The sequence below is a fragment of the Macaca mulatta genome, chromosome 7 (genome assembly GCF_049350105.2).
Source record: "Macaca mulatta isolate MMU2019108-1 chromosome 7, T2T-MMU8v2.0, whole genome shotgun sequence".
In the NCBI taxonomy this organism is placed as follows: domain Eukaryota; kingdom Metazoa; phylum Chordata; class Mammalia; order Primates; family Cercopithecidae; genus Macaca; species Macaca mulatta.
The window spans coordinates 30223996-30230145 of record NC_133412.1 but is presented as its reverse complement, the minus strand read 5'-3'; the positions used below and the strand labels follow the sequence as shown (position 1 = coordinate 30230145).

The 6150-nt window shown below is 41.1% G+C and overlaps 1 pseudogene; it reads left to right on the top strand.

Annotated features, from left to right (window-relative positions):
* The first annotated feature begins 330 nt into the window (after positions 1-330).
* Positions 331-1768, top strand: LOC100427864 (elongation factor 1-alpha 1 pseudogene; annotated as a pseudogene).
* Positions 1769-6150: the final 4382 nt, after the last annotated feature.

Below are 6150 nucleotides of genomic sequence, written 5' to 3'. Positions count from 1 at the left end.
AAGAATCAGATCTTCTGATCAGCATCAAAAAAAATCATATATTTAGAAAAACAACAGATATGAGTAGATTTCAGATGCAGAAAATATTTATCTTGCCATTAATACATCCAGATAGACTGCTGTGATACCATATTCTCAGAGCAGGCACATCTTAATTGAGTTAATGACTTCCATTCATCTGCATGATTCCTCAATGATGTATTTTCCACATTATTCAGTATGTTTCACTATTGTCATTGAAAACCAAGCCAAATTAGGCAGTTTCATCAGATTTGGAGATCAGCAGCCCTTTAGCTGATACAATAAAACCATGTAAAAGAGCATATAGGGCTTTTTCGCAATGGGTTTGCCACCAGAACACAGGTGTCATGAACACTACCCCTAAAAGCCGAAATGGGAAAGGCAAAGACTTATATCAACATTGTCATCATTGGACACATAGGTTTGGGCAAGTCCACCACTACTGGCCATCTGATCTATAAATGCAGTGGCATCGACAAAAGAACGAAAATTTGAGGAGGCTGCTGAGATGGGAAAGGGCTCCTTCAAGTATGCCTGGGTCTTGGATAAACTGAAAAGCTGAGCGTGAACGTGGTATCACCATTCATATCTCCTTGTGGAAATTTGAGACCAGCAAGTACTATGGGACTATCATGGATGCCCCAGGACACAGAGATTTCATCAAAAATATGATTACAGGGACATCTCATGCTGACTGTACTGTCCTAATAGTTGCTGCTGGTGTTGGTGAGTTTGAGGCTGGTATCTCCAAGAATGGGCAGACCTGAGAGCCTGCCCTTCTGGCTTACGCACTGGGTGTGAAAGAACTAATTGTTGGTGTGAACAAAATGGATTCCACCGAGCCACCCTATAGCCAGTAGAGATATGAGGAAATCATTAAGGAAGTCAGCACTTACATTAAGAAAATTGGCTACAACCCCGACACAGTAGCATTTGTGCCAGTTTCTGATTGGAATGGTGACAACATGCTGGAGCCAAGTACTAACACGCCTTGGTTCAAGGGATGGAAAGCCACCTGTAAGGATGGCAATGCCAGTGGAACCACACTGCTTGAGGCTATGGACTGCATTCTGCCACCAACTCATCCAGCTGACAAGCCCTGCTTCTCCAGGATGTCTACAAAATTGGTGGTATTGGTACTGTTTCTATTGGCGAAGTGGAGACTGGTGTTCTCAAACCCAGTATGGTGGTCACCTTTGCTCCAGTCAACATTACAACTGAAGTAAAATCTGTCGAAATGCACCACAAAGCTTTGAGTGAAGCTCTTCTTGGCGATAATGTGGGCTTCAATGTCAAGAATGTGTCTGTCAAGGATCTTTGTAGTGGCAACGTTGCTGGTGACAGCAAAAAAGACCCACCAATGGAAGCAGCTGGCTTCACTGCTCAGATGATTATCCTGAATCATCCAGGCCAAATCAGCCCTGGTTATGTCCCTGTACTGGATTGCCACACGCTCACATTGCTTGCAAGTTTGTTGAGCTGAAGCAAAAGATTGATTGCCATTCTGGTAAAAAGCTAGAAGATGAGCCCCAAATTCTTGAAGTCTGGTGATGTTGCCATCGTTGATATGGTTTCTGCCAAGCCCGTGTGTGTTAAGAGCTTCTCAGACTATCCACCTCTGTGTCGCTTTGCTGTTTGTGATATGAGACAGGCAGTTGTCGTGGGTGTCATAAAAGCAGTGGACAAGAAGGCTGCTGGAGCTGGCAAGGTCGCCAAGTCTGCCTCGAAAGCTTAGAAGGCTAAATGAATATTAACCCAAGTACCTGCCACCCCAGTCTTAATCAGTAGTGGAAGAATGGTCTCAGAACTGTTTGTTTCAATTGGACACTTAAGTTTAGTAGTAAAAGACTGGTTAAAGATAACAATGCGTCGTAAAACATTCAGAAGGAAAGGAGAATGTTTTGTGGACCACTTTGGCTTTCTTTTTTGTGAGTGACAGTTTTAAGTTATTAGATTTTAAAATCAGTACTTTTTAATGGAAACAACTTAGCCAAAACTTTGTCACAACATTTTGAGACCCATTTAAAAAGTTTAATGAGAAAAAAAAAAAAAAGAGTATATAATGGTGTTGATATGAGAGCTTCCCAAGCCTGTTCTAGTCAATCAAAGGAGGTACTTTTACCACTTCCACTTAAAATAACAAACATTTCTACAAGGATTTCACTGCTCTCAAAGCACTATTCCTTATGCTATTGCATTTATCCTCACAGCAAACTCATGTTGAGTTAAGAAAACAGATTGCTTAAATAGTCCAAGTTCATACACACCAAGTGACAAAAATAAAATTCCAATGGAGGTCTCTTCCAGCTCAACTGCCTATACTCTTTCCATTCTACCAAAGCCTTTAGTATATTTAGGGCAAGTGATTTCTAAGAGCAAGCATCAATATTCAGGGAAAGATTGGCCCTCCCTTGAAGGAGGAGACCAGGTAAACATCCAGACCTCATAACAATTGAAGGTTTCTGGAAATGGAAAGCTGGTATGGAGGAAGGTGGAGAAAGGATTTTCAGAGAGTGGGGTTTAACAACCTATTCTATCCACTAACTCACAAGCATATGTTGAGGAAGGAAATAGGCTACTCCTCCTCATTCCTCCATTTGTTCATTCATTCAACACATATTTCTGAACACCCCCTCTAGGACAATATTGTGCAAGCACTAAGGATACAATGGTGAATGAGACACACATAGACCTGCCCTTGTGGGGCTTACATTTATGAAGATGAGTTGGATGTTGAACAGCTAACGTCATGAGCAATCATCTCGCTACCATCAATGTAAGTGAAAACTAGTTGTAAGAATGCAGTGCTACAGGAGGACTTGACCAGTGCCAGGAGACTAAAAAAGCCCTCTCTGAGACTGAGACATGTACGTTAATATTTGAGGCAAGAGTAAATAAAAATCACAAAGCCAAACATTAGGAAATCAAGGGAATTTTCCATTCTTGCCTCCATCCTGAAGGCTCCTTCCTGCTTGGCTTCCCATGTTTTATTAGCCAAATGCCATGGCTAACAAAGCAGATGGCTACCATAATGGTTACTAGCTGAACCATCATTCAGCATTTGCCTGGTCTAACTCACAGCCTCTTTGGAGAGCTGTAAACATATAATTTTGACAGGTTAGAGGCAGCCTTACTGACATGCCTGATGGTTTTCTTCCAAGTCAGATTTTAAATCATAGCTAGTCTGGCAGGTGCTGCAGTGACCACCCCTTTCCCTTTCCTGTGTCTTTGTACAATTCCTCACACTGAGCCAGATGTGGTCTCTACGCATGAAGCCACACAAGACTCCACATCCCCTGACTTCTGTGTCCTCTCTTTTTTTTCTTAACTATTTCCTGTGCTTGGGTATTGCTATAGACTGAATTGTGTCCCCTAAACTTTCTGTGTTAAACCCCTAACTCCAAATGTGACTATATTTCATGATGGGACCTTTAGGGGGATAATTAAGTTAAAATGAGGCCATAGGGGTGGGGCTCTGATCTAATAGAATTAGTGTCCTGATAAGGAGAGATACCAAAGAGCAATCTCTCTCCACACCCTTACAGAGGAAGGGCTTTGTGAGGACAGCGAGAAGGCACCCATCTGCAAGCCAGGAAGAGATGCTTCACTAGAACGAACTCTGTTGACACCTTGATCTTGGACTTCCAGCCTCCAGAACTGTAAGAAAAAAACGTCTGTTGTTTAAGTCACCCAGTCTCTGATGTTTTTTATGGAAGCCTCAGCTGACAAGAATATAAACATGAAAAGAGAAATCTGCTGGGTATAGCACATCCATAAAAAGTGTTAATGGGGCTGTATATGAGTATTACAAAGGTAGTAATTGCACAACTTGTGCTCCCGGCTCTAGATGCTGGGAGGAGGAAATGGCAGTAGCTGGGGGAAAAAAATCATTGAGGGGATTGTCCAGACAGGAAGACTATAACCTTCACAGTTCCCACTGCATCATTGCAGGCAAATGACAACAATTTTAGATATCTGCTCCTAAACCTTGTTTTTAAGTTATCTTCACCATATTCTATAATTATATATTCCAGGAATGCCCTTTCTGAATAATTTTGGAATGGTTTATATCAGAAAGAGCTGCAGCCATCTAGTTCCTGGGAGCACGCTCCTCACCAGAAGACAGACAGTAGAGTCATCATTTGCTAATAAGGAATTAATCTGGAGAGAGAAGAAGCTTTAAAGAAAATGTTTTGATAAGGCTTTTAGGATTTGGTAAGCCAAATTTCATGGAACTTGATATTCTTGGTAATCACAGAAATACCAGATGTAGCTATTTTCTCATCTTCAATAGTAGGAGCATTTGAGGGAAAGGGTCCAAATCATACAAGTTTATATGTAGCTGTAGAACAAAAATTAGTCTTTCCTTGAGATAAATTGGAAGCAGACAGAATGCTTTACTTAGGATTAGGTATTCTTCTTGCAGGATAGCTAATACTGAGTAACCTGAAGGAACAGGGCATTGTACCCATCAGTTATATTCAATAATTCTGTATAATAAACCACCCTAAAACTCAGTGACATCCAACAATAAGCATTTCTATTTCTCACTCATAAATCAGCAGGTTAGCAATGGCTTGGCTGATTTAGGTTGGACTCAGCTGCAGGTTGGATTCAGGTCTGCTCCACCTCTCTCCATCCTCCTTAGACACAGTAGCTACCCAGACATATTATTCTCATCGAAAAATTGGAAGCACAAGAAGACAAGCACAACTCCAGCAAGACACTTTAAGCCTTTTCTTTAAGTCTTGGTCAAAGCAAATCACACAACTAGGCCCAAGATCCAAGTGCAGGCAGGGAAGGACACCTCACCCACCATGAGGCCAAAGCAAGTTATAGGGCCAAGCCCAACATCAATAGGTTGGGAAAATTTACTTCTCCAGTGTGGGAAAGGTAGGGAGGAGAGTGAATATTTGCTTAACTATAATCTAACGAACCACAGGGATATTATTATCTCTATTTTACAACTAGGAAAACAGATCACTCACCCAAACTGCAGAGCTAGGATATGAACCCAAGCTTATATTTTTTCCAAAGTTCATATTCTTTCCATCCTGCTACCCTGTACATAATGGAAGGGAAAATATAGCGAAACATTGTCATAGCGGCAACAGGCAGCAACGGATTGAAGGGACATGGTTATAAACTAGTACAGGGGTTGGGGCTTGGGGTGCCCAGTGGTGGAAACAACAGATAGAAGCTAGTCTATCAAACACATGTTTATTTCATCCATTGAAAAAAAATATATTTACTGAGCACCCACAATGCACTAGGTACTGTGGTAGGCATTGGGATTTGTCATCCCAGACAGGCATCTGTCAATGCTTGATGAAAATTGGTTCAGTGAAACCAAGTTTTACAGGCTGTACCAATGTCCTTCCAGATCCTTTGGAGAGCCTGTTCCCTTCTGCACATCTTGCCATCTAATCCCACACTGCCAGACCTAACCCCCACCAAGACCTCCTCTACCCCCCAATCCCTCCTCCACCACAAGCCAGCTCAGCACCTTTAAGCTGCCTGATAATATTTGGTGTTATTATTTGTGCCAAATGATAAATAAAAGCTTTATCACATTTTAAATATAAATAGTTCATGCAAATCTATAAGAAATATATAAGTACCCTATAGAAAAATATCAATAAGATCATGACTACTCAATGAACAACAGAAAAAGAAAATCATGAAAAAAATGTTTAACTGTAAGTGTCCATCAGCCAAGACCAAGCATCACAAGACCATTCTGACATGTAGCCCATACTGGAATAACTTCTTAAGCCAGTTGGCATTTTCTACCCCAGAACTGACCCTCCCTACTATAGTTTTTGTACCATCTCTCTTACCACCACACTCTCACCCTTACAAATATACACATCCTCAGCTCTCCTGACTACAACCTCTGCTGGTCCAAAAATTGTCTCAATAATAAATTCTTCGATTGCTTCATACAGCCCGTATTGTGCTCAGCTACCTTGCAGTCTAGTCTTGCCTGAAGTAATTTAAATATTTCCTAAAGTCACTCAAGATTTTACTCATAAGACACAGCAAAGCTTTTTAAAATCCCTTTTATCATCATTTCTCCTTATCCCACTTGTCTCTAATATTTCTTTCTTCTCTCTTCCTCTAAACTCC